Here is a 23521-nt window from a genome sequence, read left to right as displayed (position 1 = left end):
CACTTAGGTGAGACAGGTGGTGAGCTCTACAACACTTGATCCGTGGGGACTCAACCAGGGGGCAGCCATGGACCGACCGACACCACGACTTGCTTGCCACCAATCAGTAAGAGAGAACTCAAACCGGCAATGTTACAAACGTGATAATCCACAATGGAGTATTAACTGTCAAAATTACGCACCATGTTGGACAGTAACACCAGGTGTGGAAAGGGCGCTGCCTGAAATTACGTTAGTGGCCAGGGCAGGTAACCGGAACACTAACGGCCACAAGGCAGAAAATTCCGCTGTTACACTTGAATTTTAGTCTACCAATATAGTTAATTGCACCGCATGGCGGTTAAATTTCAGCAATAGAAACACTCGGTGCTGCTCACAGGAAAACCTCCCCAACAGCGAACCACCAAAACGAAACATCCAACATGAATGCACATGGCTTGGGTAGTTCAAACCACTACTCAACTTTGACGTCCTGGGTCGGTGAACCACGAAGCTCGTAGCGATCGGACAGCTCCACACACGCTCCAACACTGCACAGGGACCGCCAGCGGACCCAGCTGACTGCACCGCGCGGAGATAACTTCCCTGGTCCGCAGCAACTGACCGACTCACAGCAGACCCCCTAGCCGGCAACTGTATGCACAAAACCAAAGATGGTACACGGTGCAAATATCGACACACATCGCTGCTGCCACAAGAAAAAGGTAAAAGAACCACGACATAATCGCAACAACGGCGGGAAACCAAACACAGATAGACAGCAAAGTTCACGAAAACGCACAGTTGAGAGTGAGCGCGGCTCAAGTGGCATTGCTCTTTAGCATCTTAAGCATCATTTAACCTTGACTACAGAAATGTGTGGCTTATAAGGAGCTGCTCGACAATTGCATCTCACACTTTTTTAACTCCATACGAACGATCTTTGGCTAGTTGGACTGCTGGCATCACTTTGGAACTCACGAGAGGTTGCTTCCGCAGATTGCATTTGATTGTTTACAACCACCCTCCACAATGTTCGATGGGCCCTGTCCGTCATTACATGAGATCTACCTGGTCCTGGTTTAGCTGCCGTCGTTCCTTCACGTTCTCACTTCGCAATCACATCGTCAATAGTCGACTTAGGAGCCTTTATAAGATGCACAACGTCCCTGTGGATCTGTTAGATGACATCCAGTGATTACTTAACTCCCGAAGTTTTTCTACTGGCGGTACACCCCACCTCATTTTATATTGGCGGGTCTACTTCTTGTGACATTTAGTAGTCAACTCCGTATTACATGGGGATGTCTGATTACAGTTTATCAGGTAGTGTACATGTTCCGAGGTTCAGCTTCCCATTGCTTCTGACTATATGTAGTTTATGGAGCAGTCTCGTTATCTAATGCAGATAACATAGAAGAAATTGTAATTTTACAAATATTAAGGCTTCCATTCATGGACCTACTGGTGCTTCAGCAGTCAAAAACTAAACATACCTATTTATTAGACATACACACTCTTTTACCAGAATTATACTACTCTGTCCACTATTATATCATTCAGTCCTCTGAAAATCCTTCTGACTTAAAAACTGCTTTCTTTTTGTATGCATGAGATGACCACAGTATCTTCACAAAAAATTTTCGTGGTATCAAATGGGACCGAACACTGTAGCTCAATTGGACTCATCAGAATCCATTTTTCCTGATACGTCCTCGGTCCTCGGAGAACACGGCACTGCACATCCGACCCAGACCCCTCACATGTACTCACCAAAAATTACCTTCTGTTGGTAGCTAGTAGTTTTTGTCACTGATCTTCTGTAGACTCTTTAATACTAACGACGTTGGAAAGATGGCACCTTTATCTTGATCTCGTCGTAACTCCTAGTAATGTTTCTCCATCTGCAGCGGTGGTTGGTCTGTAGTTTCTAACGAACTGTTTTGACTGTTGCTGGCTTCCTTTCTTGATCAATTGATGCTGGTACTTTGAGATTCATCACGTTTAACTTTGGATATAGCATTCGGTAGAGTATCAAGCAGCAGCAGCTTTTTTTCAATAGGGACTATGCCAAATACAATGGCTGATATTATGTCCTCTCCCAGTCTACACGCTCGTATATTGAGCATCTTCAAAGTATATTCAGGTGTCCATACCAATCCCAGTCCTATTAACCCTGAATAAATTTATCCCAATAATGTTGTACCACCGGCGAGGCTTTTTGGCAAGATGATTACTGGCTATTTTCTTCCTACATTCTTTGGGTAGCACACGTACGTTGTGCGTGTTTGGGTACTTCCTACTTTCTTTGTGTAGCGCACATACGTTGTTAAAGCGTATATCCTAGGAGCATTCTTGCGGGTGTTTCACTGCAGCAGATTTCATGCTTACTTTGCAACGAGTGTAACGTTTTTGATCTTTAGCGCAATTCTTTATTGTCTTCATAGTTTCACTTACATGCAAGTGTTACAGGAGTAACAGCAATATTTTCATTTCGGATCTTGGTTCTCCAGTTGCTTTGGGTTTTATATCGACTTCCATTTTTTTATTTTTTTTATTTTTTTTAGTTCTAGTTGTGAAGTTGTGCTTGAGCTGACATTTTCAACAACACTTCTCTGTAAATTTGTTGCATAATAATTCAGTTGTTGTGTAACTGCATCGTCTTATATGGCCCTGTTGCCCAGAATTTCTTGAAAACCATCTTCCAGCATTATTACCGGAGATACCTTTGGCCTTTAGCTATAAGGGTGGGTATATTTTCCAGCGTGACAGGCCCGATGGATATTCTAGTGACACATTATTTATACCTAACACTCCTCAAGAGAAGATTCGGCAGAAATGGTAACATTTCATAGCCACCAATGTCCCCTTACCTTACCGGTTTTCATTCTTGTGTGTGGGGATTGTTGAAAGGCGAAAGCTACACAGAAAAAGTAAACAAGAGAATTAATAGTTGGGAGTATGAATAGTGCTGCCCCCATAAAATAACGCCAAAACGACCTCAGAAGAATGCCACCTGTTGTCAAGAGATTTAGAATGTGCCTTGAAGTCAAAGGTGGAATTTATGAAAGCTAACGCTAAACTTAATCACATCTTTGGCTTACTATCTTCTTTTACATGTACTATAGCTGTAGCCCTGTAACGTATAAAATTTGGATGTATGTTATATGGAATGTTTTATTAGACTATACCACCTCTTCAAATATTTACTACTAGCTAGATACCTGAAGTTACCCAGGTGTCTACTAACACAAGTGTATCAGTCCATTTCCTCCACCTCCCTCTGTCCGTCTCCTCTGTCCCCTCTCTGTCCACCTCCGCCTCCCCCTCCGTCCATGTCCTTCTCCCCAAATGCCGCCTCTATCTCCCCCCCGTTTCTTCTATCTCCTCCTCTCCATTTCTGTGTCTGACCATTACTTCCACCCCCTCTCACAGTCTGTGTCCTCCTCCGCTGTCCATCTCCTCTTCCCTTTCTCTGTCCATTTCGTCCGCTATGTCTCTCTGTCCATCTCCACCTCATTCCTCTCTCTACCATTTCCTATCCCTCTCTCTGTGCATCTCCTCCTCTTCCTTTTTCTGTCCATTTCCCCATCCCCCCCTCTCTCTGTTCATACCCTCCTAGTTCCTATCTGTCTGTCCTCTTCCTACCGACATTCCGTTACCATGTTATCATCCCTAGCCCAGTAGGAGTTTGCTGGTTGTTACCATGTACCAAGTTTGTTTGAAAACGATCTAGGGGTTTAGAAAGAGATCTTTACGACGACTCTGCGCACATGCGTGCAAACGCACATGTCATATACATTACACATATATGTAACATATTCCACACGTATTTGTACGCAAACTCACCTGTATCTATAGCGAATTTCGCTCTGCAGTTTCGTTTTCATACAGGTCAATGTTTAAGATGTCATGCACTATGTGATAAAAGGTATACGGACACTTTGAAACACATTTTTTTTTTTCATATTAGGTGCATTGTGCTGCCATCTGTTGCAATGTACTCCATATCAACAACCTGGGTAGTCATTAGTTATCGTGAGAGAACAGAATAGGATGTTCCGCGGAACTCACGGACTTCGAATGTGTCAAGCTATTGGGTGTCACTTGTGTCATACGTCAGTACGTGAGATTCCCATACATCCCTAGGTCCACTGTTTCGGATGTGATAGTGAAGTGGAAACGTGAATTAACACGTACAGCAAAAAAGCGTACGGGTCGACCTCGACTGGTGCCTGACAGAGACCACAGACATTTGTAGAGGGTCGTCATGTGTAATAGGCAGATATCTATCCAGACTTTCAAACAGGAATTACAGACTGCATCAGGATCCACTGCAAGTACTATGACAATTAGGTGGGAGGTGATAAAACTTGGATTTCATGGTCGAGCGGCTGCTCATAAGCCACACGTCAAGCCGGTAAATGCCAAACGACGCCTCGCTCGGAGTAAGGAGCGTAAACATTGCCAATTGAACAGAGTAAAAACGTTGTGTTGAGTGACAAATCACTGTACACAACATGGCGATCCTATGGCAGGGTGTGGGTTTGGCGAATGCCCGGTGAACGTCTTCTGCCAGCGTTTGTAGTGCTAACAGTAAAATTCGGAGGCAGTGACGATCGAGCACCTGTTCATAATACACAGACTGTGGAGGAGTGGCTACATGACAATAACGTCCCTGTAATGGATTGGCCTACACAGAGTCCTGACCTGAATCGTATAGAATACCTTTTGGAATGTTTCGGAACGCCGACTTCCTGCCAGGCCTCACCGACCGATATCGGTACCTATCCTCAGTGCAGCACTTCATGAAGAATGGGCTGCCATTCCCCAAGAAAACTTTCAATACCTAATTGAACGAATGCCTGCGAGATTGGATGCTGTCATCAAGGCTAACTATGTTCGAGTGTGGATGCATGGACGCAAAACGCTTCGTGTATACTGACAGATGTAGTCCACTTAGTAGTGCAGTCACGACGTGCAGAAAATATCAGGTTGTAAATTATGTGATTTATTTGTAGGAAGACTCTTTAATTCAGAGAAAAACAACCAACACAACGGTATATGCACATATTGAGGTACCACATTCAAAAGTATCTGCAACTATACTTGTTACATCCCATATACATTGATTCCTCCTGTATAGATTGTTACAACCACGCGTCATATTATAGAATGCCACTATGTCGAGATGATCAGTCACGTTGAATTAGTTGGAAAAAGTCTCATTTTGTGCTGCCTGAAAAATGTTGTCCTTATATCATATTTCGAATTATTTTGGCTATGATTCCATTAGTCTTGTAACCATCTGTAGCCTTACCAGTGAAAAAGAGAGGGAGAAACAAAGAGAGAGAGAAAGAGAGTGAGAGAGAGAGAGAGACAGAATCAGAGAATGAGGAAATGAGGGAGAGAGGGACAGACAAGTTCTTCATGTTTTTAGCTTGTCCCTCTAATGCAACTTCAAAGCCCTTTTATGGAAATATCATCATAAGTGTTGGACATCAGTGCTTCCTTTAAGACATACAGTTCTGATCGCAAGCTGTTATTTTCAGTGAAGGAGAATGCAGGCGAAGACAGAATGTTCAGAATTAGTTTCTTATGGGATGTGTGCTGTAATGATGGAGCGTCTAAATATCCTCTTGTGTTAGTAACCTTAATAAATACTCTGCACCTTGTAGCAGGCCTGTTCGTCGATATGCTCATGTGAACTGGCTAAGACCACCGCAGTAACAACCATCCGGCTCAAGGAGATACATGGTCGGGAAGGGACGGTTGAGGGGTGGCAGGGGAAGGAGGGATAGGAGCAAGATAGTCTGCCAAACAGTCTTATCGCTACCGCCAATAACGTCAGGAAATGCGGAAATTTTTGTGTTCGAACCTCGGCACTGCTTAAATTTTGCCCAAAATGTTTCACCGTCGATGGCGGTCGAAGGCGTCTGGCATAAGAAGTCACATTCAACCTGCTAACGGCCTTGTCAAAGAGGGTGGAGGAACGGACAGAGCTTCAGGATACTTTCTTGCCCTTGGGGTGGAAAACTGCCCCTAAAGGTGGAACAATCAACACTGATCAATGGCATGAGGAAGCAGAAAGCAACTGAAACCACTGCTTTAAGGGCACATGACGTGTATCTGCAGGACATGTGGCCTTTAATTAAAAAAGAGTCATGATGATCTATGCATTAGCAAAAGACCCACTCGGATCTGTTGGTGGGTATAGCCAACGGGGAGATGACCCTGAGAAAAAGATTGAATAACCAAAGCAAGAATGAGTCGGGGCATGAAATGACAGAAATTTGAATGTGGTAGGAAACTATAAAGTCTGAAAAGGAACATGTAGAGGCTCATTCGAGATGCAGTGGGGTTCAGTGAAGTGAAATGGAAAGAAGAAAAGGATTTCTGGCCAGACGAGAATAAGGTAATAACAACAGCAGCAGAAAATGTTATAGCGGGAGATGTTATGTATAGAAAGGTAGGGCAGAGAGTGAGTTACTGTGAACAATTCGGTGATGGGGTTGTTCTCACTAGAATCAACAGCAAACCAACACCGAAAACACTGCTTCAGGTATACGAGTACATGCCGACGTCGCAAGCAAGATATAGGGAAGGTATATGAGGATACTCAACGGGGAATTCACTATGTACAGAGAGATGAATATCTAATAGTCATGGGGGACTGGAATGCAGTTGTAGGGGAAGGTGTAGAAGAACGTGTTGCAGGAGAACATGGGCTTGGCAGTACGAAAGAGAGAGGGGAAATACTGATCGAATTCTGCCAGAAATATCAGTTAGCAATAGCGAATACTCTATTCAAGAATAATCAGTGGTGGAGGTATACTTGGGAAAGGCAGGAAGATTTCATATTAGGTCGTCATCAGACAGAGATTCAGAAATCAGATACTCAGATACTGGATTGTAAGGCGCACCCACGAGCAGATACAGACTCAAATCACGATGTACTAGTGATGAAGAGTAGGCTGAATTTTAAAAGTTACTCAGGAAAAATCTGTATGCAAAGTAGTGGGATATGGAAGTACTAAGGAGTGAAGAGATACGCTTGAAGTTCTCGACGGCTATAAATACTGCGATAATGTATAGTCCACTAGGCAGTTCAGTTAAAGAGGAATGGACATCTCTAAAAAGGGAACTCACAGGAGTTGGAGTGAAAAACATAGGTACCATGAAGGTAATTGCGAAGAAACCATGGGTAACTGAAGAAATACTTCAGCTGACAGACAAAAGAAGCAAGTGCAAAAATGTTCAGAGAAATTCAAGAATACAAAAATACACATCACTTAGGAATGAAATAAACAGAAAGTGCTTGGAAGCTAATTCGAAACGGCTACATGAAAAACGCGAAGAAATCGAAAAAGATATTATTGTCGAAAGGACTGACTCAGCACACAGAAAAATCAAAACAGCGTTCGATAAAATTAAGGGCCCTAACATTAAGAATGATATGGAATACCACTGCTAAATGCAGAGGAAAGAACGGATAGGTGGAGAGAGTACATTGAGGCCCCTCTGAGGGGGAGAGCTTGTCTGATTACGTGATAGAAGACGAAACAGGAGTTGATAGTGAAGAATAAGTGATACAGTACTAGAATCAGTATTTAGAAGAGCTTTGGAAGACTTGAATCAAATAAGGCAGAAGGGATCAATAATATTTCATCTAAATTCCTAGAATCATTGGGGGAATTGGCAGTAAAGGGACTATTCATCTTGGTGTGTACAGCTTATGAGCCTGGTGAAATACCATCAAACTTTCGGGAAAAAACATCATCCACACAATTTCCAAGATTTCAAGAGTCGACAAGTGTGGGAATTATCGAGCAATTATGTTAACGTCTCATACATCCACATTGTTGACAAGAATAATATACATATGGAAGGAAGGAAAAACTGAGGATTTTTTAGATAACGATCAGTTTGGCTTTGGGAAAGGTGAAGGAACCAGAGACGTAGTTCTGGCGTTGCGGTTCGTAATGAAGACAAGACTGAAGCAAAATCAAAATACGTTCATAGGGTTTGTCGACTTTGAAAAAGCTTTCGTTAAAATAAAACAGTATAAGATGTTCGAAATCCTGTGAGAAATACTGGTAACCTATAGGGAAATGCGGATAATATACAATATGTACAAGAAACAAGAGGCAACGACAAAAGTGGAGACCAAAAACGAGGTGCACATATTAAAAATAGTGTAAGACAGGGATGTAGTCTTTCGTCGCTGCTGTGCAAGCCATTATGTAGATGTTGAAATGACGGAAATAAAAGAAAGGTTAAGGAGTAGGATTGTAAAAGGATATCGATGTCAAGTTGTGTTGATGACATTGCTATCCTGTGAAAGTGAAAACAAATTGCATGATGTGTTGAATGGAATGAACAGTGTAATGAGTACTGAATATGGCTTGAGAGTAAACTGAACAAAAACGAAAGTAATGTGAAATAACAGAAGTGAGAACAGCGAGAAACTTAATGTTAGAATTGATGATCGCTAAGTACATAACGTGAAGGAATTCTGCACCTACGCGGCAAAGTAACTCATGATGGCTGGAGCAGTGAGAATATAAAGAGCAGACCAGCATTGGCAAAAGGGCATTCCTGGCCAAGAGAAGTCTGCTTGTATCAACCATAGGTTTTAATTTGAGGAAGAAATTTCTGAGAATGTACGTTTGGAGCACTGCATTGTATAGCAGTGACATGGACTGTGGAAAAATCACAAAAGAAGAGAATCGAAGCGTTTGAGATGAGGTGCTACAGAAGAATGTTGAAAATTAGGAGAACTGGTAAAATAAGGAGTGAGGAGGTTTTCTGCAGAATCGGCGAGGAACGGAAGTCTGGAAAACAATGAAAAGGAGAAGGGACAGGATGATAGGACTTCTATTAAGACATCATGGAATAACTTTCGTGGTACTAAAAGGGGTTGTAGAGGGTAAAAACTACAGCAGAAGGCAGAGAGTGGAACACACGCAGCAAATAAAGGCGCAGGTTTCAAGTACTGATCTGAGATGAAAATGTTGGCACAGGACAGGAGTTCCTGGCGGGCTGCATCAATCCGGCGGGAGGCTGAAGACTAAAAACGAAAAAAGGCATCGCGGTGGCTCATTAGTTAATTTTGTCAAAAATTTATTTCCTGAGCCTGTTTTGTTAATGAGGGATGACAATAAAATGGAACTTCTCTTGAATTAGCTAAGTACGAAACGTAATATTTCTTAACGTCTGAAGCGCCCTTATGATGGATGCTGTTTTAGGAAAAAGTTTAAACGGAGAAACTTATTTCGTTACCATTTTATTTAAACGTTAAGCAGAGAAACACAAGATCTCAATTAATTTTACATATTTTGTTTTTCACTAAAGCATCAAAATCTGATATCACTTTTTGAGCAATACTAATTCAAAGACAAGGTGTAAAGTTTGCCAGTGAAATTCTGTTGGTAGATTTCGTTCTTTTCAATTCGTTAGAAATGATACTCTCTCAAGAATGTGTGTGTGGAAACATTAATGTAATGGTAGCTGTAGACTTGAAAAGTTGGGAAAATTTATACTGAGGAAATAAATGTCGGCCAGACTAATTTTGTTATGTAACTTGTCAAGCAATTGTCACACTATAGGTCTATAAGTTATAACAGTACCACATTGTCAACCTCTAAACAGAGAATCAGTGCAACTGCGCAACAGTTTGCAAACTGAAAGGGTGTTCCTCCTGAAGAAATAAATATTTACATAGTGAAAACTTTGGAGAAATTACACAGACGTTTAATTCGCTACTCTCATTTGACGAATACTTTCTTCGGTCACATCGCTTAATATTGCTTTCTTTAATTTTTAGACCTCTGCTTCTTTCTGTTGACCTTCCAACTGCCAATAACAATTTGCATGGAAGGTATTGTAATACCATTGTAATCTGAAATTTTTTATGTGTTCAGAGTTCAGAGCACACTAATAATATCCAGGCACCACAGCATACCATAAACATAAAAGGACCCTACACCAATATGTTGTATATTGGTGTTGGTGTTTCTGACCTCCGTTTTGAAGTTCCTTACCCGGCCACCATACTACTTCTCATAGATTTAAAAAGAGCTACTCTCCATTTTAAGCACGTCCCCACAAGTAGCTTGCCCGAGTGGCCGAGCGGTTCTAGGCGCTACAGTCTGGAACCACGCGACCGCTACGGTCGCAGGTTCGAATCCTGGCTCGGGCATGGATGTGTGTCATGTCCTTAGATTAGTTAGGTTTGAGTAGTTCTAAGTTCTAGGGGACTGATGACCTCAGCAGTTGACTTCCATAGTGCTCAGAGCCATTTGAACCATTTTGAACCCCAGAAGTAAATATGTTCACATCTGAGATTAAGCCGAACCTAACTACACCGAGGTGACCAAAATCATGGGATACCTCCTAACATTGTGTCGGACCTCCTTTTTCCCTTGGTAGCGCAGCAGCTGGTCTTGGCATGAACTAAAAAGTCGCTGTAAGTGCCCCGTAGAAGTATTGATCCATTCTGTCTCTGCATCTTTGCATAATTGCGAAAATGTGCCCTATACATGTTTCTTGGTCCGACCTGACCTCTCGACTATTATAAATGTTCGATGGGACTTATGTCGAAGTCCTGGGTGACCAAATCATTCTCTCGAATTGTCCAGACTGTTATTCGAACTGATCGCGAACAACTGTGACAAGGCATTGTCATGTATAAATATTCCATCGTTGTTTGGGAACATGAAGTCCATGAATGGCTGTAAATTCTCTTCAAGTAGCCGAACATAACCAGGATCCACTCCATTCCATGTAAACACAGCCCACACCTTTGTGGGTTCGCCATCAGCTCAGACAGTGCCCAGTTGACAACTTGGGTCCATGACTTCGTGGGGTCAGCGCCATCCGTGAACCCTGCATCAGCTCTTACCAAAGGAAATTGCGACCCATCTGATCAGCCCACGGATTTCTGTGCAGGCGATGTGATGCTGATAGCAAAGCAACTAACGTAGGTCATCTGCTGCCATAGCCCATTAACGCCAAATTTCGCCGCACTTTCCTTACGTATACGTTCGTCGCGCGTCCCACATTGATGTTTGTGGTTGTTGCAAACATTGTTGTTTGTCTGTTACCACTGACAACTGTATGCAAACGCCTCTGCTTTCGGTCGTTAAGTGAAGACCATCGGCCACTGCGTTGTCCGTGGTGAGAGGTAATGGCTCAAATTTGGTATCTCGGCACATTCTTGAAGCTATGGATCTCGGAATATTGAATTCCCAAATGATTTCCGAAATAGAATGTCCCATAGTCTAGCTCCAACTAGCGAGCCGCGTTCAGATTCGGTTGATTTCTGTCGTGCGGCCATAACCATGTCGGTAACATTTTCACATGGACCTCCTAAGTACAAATCTCAGCTCCGCCAATGTACTATCCGTTTATAACTTGTGTACGCGTTAGTACCGGCATTTGTATATAAACATATCGCTATAGCATGACATTTGTCATCACAGTATACCAGAATTCCTCTGAAGCCAGCGCAGTGTTTGCACTTTCCCTGCGCAGCGTAATAACGTCTGACCGTTCCATTGTACCGCTAATGCTCATTCTCCAGGCTCCGAGCGAGCGTGAGCGCTATTGCTCGCCTAGCCACTTCCTGAACACGGCTACCCTACAGTATTATCACGTCTGCTATAGGACAAGAAATCTAGGAACGGGAAGCTAAGGTCGGTCTCTGTTTCTAAGGTTAGGTTCATTTTCGGATAAATGTTATTTAGAAAAGCGTGAAAACAATGTAGCTCTTATTCGATGCGGTGGTATCTGAAGCAGTCCGCTATCAATATTCAAAGATATTGGGCCCGCTTCTCTTGGTAACATCTTCCCCAGCGTCCCGCTATCTGGGGGCGAGGTCGTGTGGTGGGCCTCTGAAGGGCTGTACACGAATCAGATGCAGGTTTTGTCACTTCCGGCTAATGCAAAAGCGAGTGAGTCTTGTGGGACAGCGGAGGAACTGTTGGCCTGTGGAGTTGATGCGGCGAGATGGCCTGGTCGATATTTCGCCGTCACCATTTGTAGCAGATGTTCGCAGGGTCATCTGCATGTGGAGTTCGAGTTGGATTTTAAACTGAGTATTAACAGAAAAGGTGTTATGTTTGCCGGTCCGGCTGATTCACCGTCCAGATTATTGGTGTGTGCGCACATGGATGGGCTGCGTGTTTCAGTTACAGGAGAATAGGCGCAGCGAGTGCTGCCCGTGTCATCTGGTAACTCGGCCGATTTACATCGTATTGCCTTTGGATTTTCATCGCAGCAAGGGTAGAACAGCACAAACGATTAAACGGTTACAGTTTTAAACGCAAACATTTTTCAGCTTTGGTATTAATTTACACCACCGCTTAATCTTATTTAACAGTCCCACGGTGTTTGAGAGTTTTCTTTCCAAATTTGTCACTCTGTTTCCCGACGTTTCCCAGATTTTTGGCATTTTGGTTTCGGTTGAATGTCGTTAAGTTTCATGCGTTGAAGAAATGTACATAATCCTGGTCCGATGTAAGACAGGGCCTGATAAGCCTAATCAGATCATGATAAACAAGTAAATAAATAAATATATGAGCAGATCCATTGATTTTACAAGTGTTTCTCCTTTAAATTGTTTTAAGAGAAAATAAACTTAATACATCTGCTCTTGGTTAAGTAATCTGATACCCTTAAAAAAGGGGGAATGAGGGAGAGAGGTTTTGGATAAACTGTTATTCAAGTCAAGCAAGGTTCAATTGAAATCATATTGTGGCATTATGGTTTTAATCTTTTAAGGCCTGACATTTGTCCAATCATTGATGAAGTCTTATCATTTAAGGCAAGAGTAGTATTTCATTCATTGCGAGGCATGAGTTGGCATTTGCTTTAGTTCCATTTCTTGTTGTTCTCCCTTTAGAGTGTAGAGTACATGGTGACTGACTTCATTTTAAAACATGTGTTGTAACTGTTTCTTACATGTATTTTGGACTATTCAAGAGTGTTATTCCCTATGACCCATAATTAATCTGTTTGAAACAGCTCACTGCATTTTGGGATACCGGATAAGGCGGTTTTTTAAAGCAGTTGAATTCCATAAACGAACTGAAACTAAAAAAATATTTACACTGTTCGTGCCTTTAAGCAAAATAATCGTTTCCTGCGGAAGCCTTTTTTAATTTTTGAGCTGGCCATTTTAATTCCATTTGTTTTGTAAGAGATTGTACATGTTCATATCTCGGTGTCTGCTTCTGGCTCCAACATTCTATCTTGTGGTAATGTTTAAATAGCTCAGTATCTATGAAATATGTCAACCACGTAGTGAAGCTAGCAAACTGGTTTTAGTTCCGGTTACATAATGTCAGGTGTTGAAAATCTTCCATAAAAATACCATCTGCTAGTGGCAACAAATGTTGAACCACGATTATTGTCAGTAAAATCCTTCTTTATATTTAAAATAACTCGACCGAAAGTAGAAGACAAGTATTCAGTTACAACTGGGTGGCGTGATTCCTGCAGAAGAGTAATTCACTAAATTACAGGCCCTTATCATTAACGTCGATATGCTGAAGTATTACGGAGCATATATTTTGTTCGAATATTATGAATTACCTCGAGGAGAACGATCTATTGACGCATAGTCGACAGGGATTTAGAAAAAATCGTTCTTGTGGAACGCCTCTAGTTCTTTACTCAAACTAAGTGTTATTTGCAAGGGATTTCAAACTCGTTTCGTATTTATAGATTTTTTTTGACACTGTACCACACAAGCGGCTAGTAGTGAAATTGCATGCTTGTGGAATATCGTCCCACTTATGTGACTATTTCCTGTCAGAGAGGTTACAGATCGTAGTAACTGGCGGGAAGTCATCGATCAAAGCAAAAGTAATTTATGGCAGTTAATAGAAGATGAATTGTAATGTTTTTTTTTGTCGACCAGTGTGACTTCAGTTTCCATTGCCTTCGGAATGGCTTACAAGTAAAACTACTGTTGAGGCAAACACATTCAGAATTACGGTTCTGCAGTCAAATTACGCCAGCTTCGCCATAAAAATTGTGAAGTTACTGTCAGTGATATGCAATGAACTGTTGATAATTTTCTGTAAACACTCCCATTCAACAACAGAAAATAATACGTAATGTATTCTGAGACAAGTTGAAGTTAAAACTCTAAAAATATAAATCCAATCTTATCTTGTTAGTACAGATTATATTCACTTACCTCATTTCGGAAAGAAAGATCTTTATCGAATTTTCGATGCCAATAATAATGAGAAACGATTCACAAGGTGAAATGTTTCTCGTTCACAAAAAGCTGTAGAACGCTAACACCATTTCACCACCCGTTTTTGCAGGCCATATCACATGTCGACTGCAAGCAAAATCGATTAATCTGTTGCTTCATTCAAAACAGTTACTAATTTTGGTATCAAAAAGCTACCTGTAACTATTCACTATCTCGCAGAATTTGCGAGAGACGTTTTCTGTGTGCACCCAAGAATTCAACAACGATTTTAGGATCAGAGGAAACGGTTGCCTCATTTAGTGTTACTTGTGTTATCCATAATTTATATAGTGGTGCATTCAAAACACTCTGACAACAGTTTGTGCCAGGCTCTTCATAGAATTTGTTCGAGCAACAGTCTGAAATTGTGACGCTCACATTAACTACGAAAACGGCATAATAAGAACGTTACTGCATCCATTATCGTACCTGTATTGCAACCGGTCTAGTAATTCTGTTTGATCAACAAAACGCTTGTATCGGTTTTCGTAACGGGCACTTCGCGGTTGAAAGCTAACAACAGCGCTGTTTTCCGTCAGGCATCTTTCACCGTTAGGAGCACAGAGAGGTGAATTCCAATAGGAAATCTATTTTCATGTTCCAGCCGTTCATAAAAAACACTCGATCCAGTTAACGAATTCAGTTGTCAAGAGTTCCTGGCTTGGGACTGACGTTCTCGCGTTCTCTGTGAGTTCAGTATTTGTGGGTTTGTTGCTCATAGCGTCAGTATCCGTATCTCGATATTATCGTAAGATCATAACTACTTAACGGATCTGTGATACCTCAAGTGTCTTTAAAGATAGAGAACATGGTTTTGAAAAAAGTGATCGTGTTACTGTTTGTAACAGTTTCACTTCCCTAATGTATATCAAGACTTGTTCTACATCCTTAGAAGTTTAGGTCCCGTAGAACACGATGTATGTGTGAATGAATAAATGCATAGAAGGACGGCGAAACTGATTTTCATATGCAGATATGGAAAATCAAAAAATCGACAGAAATAAACTGATTTTCATATGCAGATATGGAAATTAGAAAAAAATCGACAGAAATAAACGTTGGATCGTATGAGATTTGTCTATTGGGGATAAAAAAAGAAACAGATCAGAAGAGAGAGAGAACCTTGTACGGGATATTATCTTTCGTTATCTCTACCCTTTACATCTTTTATATGTTATCTTTCTATCGCATACATACCGTAGATTTACCCACTGGTGTACAAAGCTTAAACACGGAAGTAACTTCCGTATGACGTGTCACTGCCAAGTAGCAATGCTTGATGAAACCTGGGGCACACACAGAAAGATCTACTACAGCATATAAATGATATAACTGAAAGAAATACGAAATAATACGAAATGAAGAGACTTGTTCGAAAACAATAATTAAACTGAAATCACTGCGATTTATGATTGTCTCCTGGACATTACAATAGGCGGAACGTGGTTCTTAATAAGGTATGTGATCACCAAGAACGGCACTGCACGCTTTGCAACGTGCTCTCATGCTGGCAACATCTACATAGATACTCTGCAAGCCACCGTACGGTGCATGGCGGAGGGTGTTCCACTTTTGTACTCAGTGTCCCTTTACTTGATTGAATTTCCCTTATACTAGAGATCAAATTTGACAGAACTTCCTTTAATCATGCCTTTAAATCTACCGCGATTACATATGCTTCCTCTAATTTCGGACTATGTGCACCCCTAATATTGTTCCTATCAATACTGCCACGATCAGATTTAGGGCTAACTGGCCCACTAGCCTTATCTGCAAAATAAAGATCACTCGTTGGATGCACCATCACTGACGGTAACACTGCGGGTTAACTCAAACTTAACGCTATCGGCAGATGAACTTAACTTATGGCTCATGCCGGCCGCTACTACAAAGTATACAATGCTCCCGATGTTACTGATGAACTTGCAGTCGCCTACGGTAGACCGCGCTGCCATTGCCGCCGCTGCTGCTCGTGCCACTAAAAATGGCTCTGAGCACTATGGGACTCAACTGCTGAGGTCATTAGTCCCCTAGAACTTAGAACTAGTTAAACCTAACTAACCTAAGGACATCACAAACATCCATGCCCGAGGAAGGATTCGAACCTGCGACCGTAGCGGTCTTGCGGTTCCAGACTGCAGCGCCTTTAACCGCACGGCCACTTCGGCCGGCCTGCTCGTGCCACTGTTGAAGTTTCTGCAGTACCTGGCTGCTGCAGACTGGAACTTAGCACGCCTCTTTGTAGCTTCTCCTTCTTCTTTATTGATGTTCCTCGCCAATCTCCCCCACACTTAGCTTTTGCTACCGGTTATCACTCACGCAATTGCAGCAAAACCATATGCTTGTAGCGCCTATGCACACTACCTATCATGCAATAGATTTGGGACTTGCATCGCGAACTATTGTATGGCTTAGACTTACAGTTGCAATTCATATCACGGACGAGCTCCCTTTTGCGACGTTACTGAAAGGTTTTCTGCTGACTAGCTGCCCTCTGACCAGCAGCCCATATGAGCAACCAACTGCGAATTTACCTGATGACGTTTGTACTTTAGGTAACTGGGCTGTGCACGCCTCTGTTTAGAGAAAAATAGCTCAATGTAATCGTAGGGTCGAGTCGCTCACGTCTGCTTTGATTCCCGGCAATTAACTCGCTGGATGTACTAACCTGAGGCACTGTTCCTGCATACAAATAGTTTATGCATTGGTTAGAATTGTGAATTAATAAAATATACAGGAGCATTAAATGAATAATTTAATAAAAATAAATCTATTTTGACGTCTGTAATCGATATAGGTGACAAAGAACTATGCTGAATAATATTTGTTCAAGAAAGTTGTCCTCAGGCAAATGGAAAGTAAAGCTGCATTGAAAGTGTCACGGGAATGGTAGCAGAATACCCGGTCTAAATAGTCATCCAAGACACACAAAAATTAAGTAAACTTCATAATCACAATAGACGGAACTTTCGCCAGCTCAAAAAAGTTCAGATTTCAACATGATGATTTACAAATAAACACATGCGAGATAACGAGTAGAAAATCTACTACTCATGCTCTGTCTATTCTCAATTACGAAATTCAGTCGGATTATTATTTAGCGTATGGCTAATACAGACATGTACATATGTACATATTGACACATAAGAAACTTAATTTTGTCTTTTCAACTGAATATCCAGTCCTTCAATCCAGCGCACTGCACCTGGAGTTGTTAGCAGGAAGTCCTCTTTGGCGCCGTGATAGGCTCGAATCATGCATTCACTGACAATGTGGTGAACAGTCTGGTGTGGGGCCCGCAGTCACAGGCTGGATCAGGCAGCTTCTTCCACTTAAAGAGAGCATCCCTGCATCGGCGATGGCCGGTACGGATTCTGTTGAGAGTAGTCCAGGTCTTGCGTGGTAGGTCGAACCCACTTGGAAGTTTAGCATCTGAGAAGATGTTAAGCAGGTGCACATCTGTCACTGCTTCCCACCGACCTTTCCATTCTTCAAGAAGATCTCCCGGCAATGACACATCAACTAAATAGCAGAAACAGTTCTTTTCAGAGCTCATTCAATAGGAAAAAGTTACAGAATCGCAGCGGCCGTTCACTGCCCAGAATTTATCATTGACTCGACCAGTAAGCGCATAATATGACCAGCAGGTTTGTCTTCTTCGAGAACAGGCGTAAAAGTATCTTCTTCAATATCTAAACTAAAAGTGCATTGCTCGAAAAAATTATGTCTTCTCATGACTCCAATGGCCTTCTGCCATGCTTGGTTTTCCATTGGCTGAAAGCTGTCCTCACCGAAAATACATCTTTCTTGAGTTTTACAAATATGATTTGACTAAACTTGGTCACCTTCCGCACTAAACAAACATATTATGACTATATTTAAATAAAAAATGCTATAAACACTCAGACCATGCAGAACAAATATAAAAAAGATTTCGTTCATAAATAAATATGTCGCTATTCTTGTGCAAATGTAGGTTGTCGTTAAACATTGTTTAAACAATATTTATGCCTGCTTCAAAGATGGTCTTTCGGCACTGTTTGTATGGCGATAGTAGTAAAGCCGTAAAGCTGCATGCCCTCGGGAAAAATTACGGCTGTAGTTTCCCCTTGCTTTCAGCCGTTCGCAGTACCAGCACAGCAAGGCCGTTTTGGTTAGTGTAACAAGGTCAGATCAGTCAATCATCCAGACTGTTGCCCCTGCAACTACTGAAAAGGCTGCTGACCCTCTTCAGGAACCACACATTTGTCTGGCCTCTCAACAGATACGGATCACAAATTTAGCATTGGAGGGCAGCGTGGAGGGTAAAAATCGTAGAGGGAGACCAAGAGATGAATACACTAAGCAGATTCAGAAGGATGTAGGTTGCAGTAAGTACTGGGAAATGAAGAAGCTTGCACAGGATAGAGTAGCATGGAGAGCTGCATCAAACCAGTCTCAGGACTGAAGACCACAACAATAACAATTTTTATGGTGATGTCAGCTAACACATGTGATTGACCACTTTTAAATTACCACAATTATAATCAATACTTAAGTAAATATCTGGAAAAATAACAATAATACTCGTATATTCATTAATTAAATACTCAAATATGATGAGATATGACACATTCATGTTGCAACCATTTGCCGTGTCATTGTGGAGTATACTATGTTCTCACAGACTTTTGTGTATTAAAAACGATATAAAAGACGGCATAAATCAATAAATGAAATAGATACAGATATGTAGCCATTGAGGATGACAGCTATTGTGCAATGCTATAATCTGAGATTTCGTTTTTTGAAATAGCGTGAAGCAGTGATTCAGTGTCAAAATGTTTAGTAATTGTAAAATATTAACTGCCGTAGTTTTAAAGATTTTGTGAATATTGTTATCATTCGAAGCGCCTTAATTTTTCTAAGTTTGCATATGTACTCAGATTCACTTTTATATTTGACTCTGAATTATTATAGATTTTCTAATAGTTGCCACTTAGCCATCTTTTAGGTTGCCTCCGCATCCGCCATTGCTGGTGCATTCCGTATGCTACTACGAGAGCGACCACTGTCCAGCTCACCTTCTGGAAATTTCCCATTTCCAGCCACACAGCTCATCTTTGTACCTGGTTGACTGGAACCGGTCGCTTAACTGGACCGGCTGTGGCACATATTCGGCCCTGGCACCGTAGAGCTTCACAAACAAATTGACCTCACTTCGTACCAATTCTAGGAGACCGATCAGACTACATAACTGTAACGTTTCATCCTCCTTCACCCCCATCTGTGTGTTATGACCCTCACACACAGCCCTAACACTTACAGTAACTTTGTACACATAGTACGTGCTAACAATATGTATAAGAATCAGGTGAAATTACCGCAAGGTGTCAAGATATTTACGCACATACATTAAATCTCGTAATTGGTGCTACCCCTCAAAATTATGCGCTGTTTCCATCAGATTTTGTTTCCACGTAAGAACAACTCATCTGATGTTGTTTGGGATTATGATTCTGAAGCACATTGAGGATGCATTTGTCAGCAGCACACATTAAAATCCGTGCCCATACAGGACTCGAATCACGACCTCAGCTTCAGCAGTCACTAGCGCTACCCAAATACCACAAACGCCTTCGTAGCTGACAACTTTCGATACCCATATAGACATGTATCTTACTGCCGTGAGGTTTCCCGACCTCTTTTACTTGTATTAGCGGCGCGCTCACAAAGATTGCTGCCGCTTTCCGTGTCATTACTCTTTAACCAAGTTAGTTATTTTCATCCCAACTTATTTGCAAAATATGTTATCCACTTTCATTTTCAAAATCATTTTCGAAATTTCATTGAACATTTCTTTCTAATTCCACGTGTTTTTGCTGCAAATATATCTTCCATTATACATTTCACTTTCAAATGAAGAGGTCAATGACGTTGCCTGAATTCCTCTAACAAAAGGAAACAGCCACAAAAAGGAAACAAATACAAATCTGAGAACCGAAACCTTTCGCCTCATATTGGTCAATGGAATGAATACACAAATAAGAGCTAAGAAACGAGAACTCGGAAGTGAAGATGATTAAGCGAGAGCTTTCAAACGAGAAGTGAGAAGCGAGACCCGAAAACCGCCAGCTTTTGTATGATGATCGCCTTAGAAACATTTCTGAACATCTCTGAGCAGTCAAAGGGTTTGTGACTGTGATACAATATCCACAGTCAACGTCTATGTTCCAGAGTTCTGGGAACCGGTGGGATGGAAAACTTTTTTTGATGTGTGTAGTTTTAAAGGGAGTGTTATACCACTCTCCCTGCAAAATAGTGGTATGTTCAGGTAACGATGATGCTGATGGATAGGTATTGCGCATCCTTCTCTCCAAAGTAGACTACAATGCTCAATAATATTGAAAGCTCAGAACTGTGGCGGCCAGGGAAGATGCGAAATTCAATCTCGTGCTCGCAAAACTAGTCCAGAGCGATGCAATTTGGGTGGGCCCTGTCATTGCTATTGAGGCATAAAAATTGTACAATGCGATGGATCTCATCTGCCAAAATGGTCACATAATTCATGTCTGTAATGCGGCCTAACAGAGAACCCATGCGGCCCACGGAATAGCACGATATGCTCAGAAACAGGCTGAAATGCTCGTAAGCGTGTTGTAAGGGAGGATGTGCTGAGAAATAAATTTTCAGGAAAAAAAAGGGATACGGTGTACCATCCACGAGTTATTTAGCATTAAAGTTAACTAATCAGGTGATTGCGTGCGTAGATTCAAACAGCTTACCAGAGACAATGTCAGTGCTAAATAGCTAGAAAACAGCACAACGTATTGAGCATATTTTCTTAACAGTTATTTCTCAGCACATCCATTCTTGCATCAGTCTTACTAGTTTTTCTGACCACCCTGTATATACATCCTGTCAGCACAAAACCAACAGGAAGGGATCCCCATAGACAGGAATTGCATTAAACTCTGGAATTCGAAAATATCTCATCAGTGATGCAAATAACCTTAACAGTAAAATGTGGAGCCGAACCATAAAACCTCTGCTACGGAGTAATAGAAGAATGTCATTTGGAAAGGTGATTTTTTTTTTTTGTTTCAAACCGTTTCCAACTTCTGACCGAGTTTATGTGTCAACAGTGAAACATGGTGGAAGTTCGGTTATATACATAAACCGAGTGTTCCTATACAGCAGTTTAAGCTTTGGAGCTGTTATTACATTCAGCTTGCCGTTATAAATAATACATCAAAGGAATATCTTTTTTGAGTCATCGGTCTTCTGACTTGTTTGATGCGACCCGCTAAATATTCAACATTCTTCTGTAGCACCACATTTCAAATGCTTCCATTTTCTTCTGTTTCGGTTTTCCCAAAGTTGATGTTTGATTACCATACAATGACCTGCTCCAAACGTACATTCTCAGAAATTTCTTTCTCAAATTAAGGCCTATATTTGATACTGGCTCAGTACCCTTATCCAGAAATGCCCTTTTCGCCAGTGTCACTCTGTATTTTATTTCTTAATATCTGCGCCCGTCATGGGTTATTTTGCTGCTTAGGTAGCAGAATTCCTTAAACTTATCTGCTTCGTGATCAGCACTCCTGTTGTTAAATTTCTCACTGTTCTCATTTTTGCTACTTCAACATTACTTTCGTCTTTCTTCGATTTACACTCAATCCATATTCTGCACTCATTACACTGATTATTTTATTTAGCAGACCCTGTAATTCTTCATTTTCAGTGAGGACAACAACTTTATCAGCGAAGCTTATGATTGATGTCCACTGACATTGAATTTTAACTCTACTGTCGAACCTTTCCCTTATTTCCGTCATTCCTTCTTGATGTATAGATTGAACAGTACAGTTCACGTTGGACGATCCCTACACACTTATCTTATACACTTTTCAAATCGAGCACTTCCGTGTTTTACACTCTTATTGTTCCCACTTAGAACCTGTACATACTGTATGTTATTCGTATGTCCGTATAACTTACCCCTATTTGTCTCAGAATTTCGAATATCTTGCGCCATCTTGCATTGTCGAGCTCTTTTCCCAGGTTGACAAATCCTGTTAACGTGTCTTGATTTTTCTTTGGTCTTGTTTCCGTTAAAAAAGGTAACGTCAGAACTGCATCTTTGCTGCCTTTACCTTCGTTAAAGCTAAACTGATCGTCATCTAGCAGATCTTCAGTTTTCTTTTCCATTCTTCTGTATATTATTCTTGTCACTAACTTGCTGTTAAGCTAAATGTGCGATAATTTTCGCACTTGTTGTATCTTGCAATCTTCGAAATTATGTGGATGATATTTTCCCAAAAGTTTCAAAAAATGGCTCAAATGGCTCTGAGCACTATGGGAGGTCATCAGTCACCTAGAACGAACGTAGCGGTCGCGCGGTTCCAGACTGTAGTGCCTAGAATCACTCGGCAACTCCGGCCGGTCCCGAAGGTTTCATACATTTTATATACCAACGTGAAGAGTCATTTTGTTGCCACATCCCGCAATTATTTTAGAAATTCTGATGGAGCGTTACGTATCCCTTCTGCCTTATTTGATCTTAACTCTTTTAAAGCTCTTTTAACTTCTGGTTCTAATATTAGATCCCATGTCTCTCCTATATCGACTTCTGTTTCTGCTTCCGTCACGCCATCAGACAGGTCTCTCCTTTCATAGAGGTCTTCAATACACCCTATCCATCCACCCGCTCTCTCCTTTGCGTTTAACAGTGGTATTCCCATTGCACTCTTATTATTAACACCCTTGCTTTTAACTCCTCAGTAGGGTGTTTTGACCTTTCTTTATGCTGAGTTAGTCCTTCCAACAATCATTTCTCTTTCGATTTCCTCACGTTTCTCATGCAACTATTTCGCCTTAGCTTCTCTGCACTTCCTATTTATTTCATTCCCAAGTGGCTTGTATTTCTGAATTCTTGTATTTCAGTAAATATTTTTGTAATTCCTTATTTCATTGATCAACTGAAGTATTTCTTCTGTCACCACGGTTTCTTCCCCTTTTCTTCACCGACCCCCCGTCATGTGTCACTCTTGCGACGTAATTCGGCCAGGTATTGGAAACAGCATGAAACGAGACTCATCTGATGAAATGACATTCTTCCACTGGTCCTCGGTCCAGGTTTTACGGCTTCGGCACGAAGTTTTTCTATTACGAGTATTAACATCATCGATATATGATTTTAGAATTCAAACACTGGCTGCAATTCCCTCCTTATGGAGCTCCCTTCGTGTTGTTTTGATGCTGAAATGGTTCACGAGTGCGACATTCCAT

Source organism: Schistocerca serialis, chromosome 8 (assembly GCF_023864345.2).
Source record: "Schistocerca serialis cubense isolate TAMUIC-IGC-003099 chromosome 8, iqSchSeri2.2, whole genome shotgun sequence".
Classification (NCBI taxonomy): domain Eukaryota; kingdom Metazoa; phylum Arthropoda; class Insecta; order Orthoptera; family Acrididae; genus Schistocerca; species Schistocerca serialis.
Note: the sequence above shows the minus strand (reverse complement) of the source record.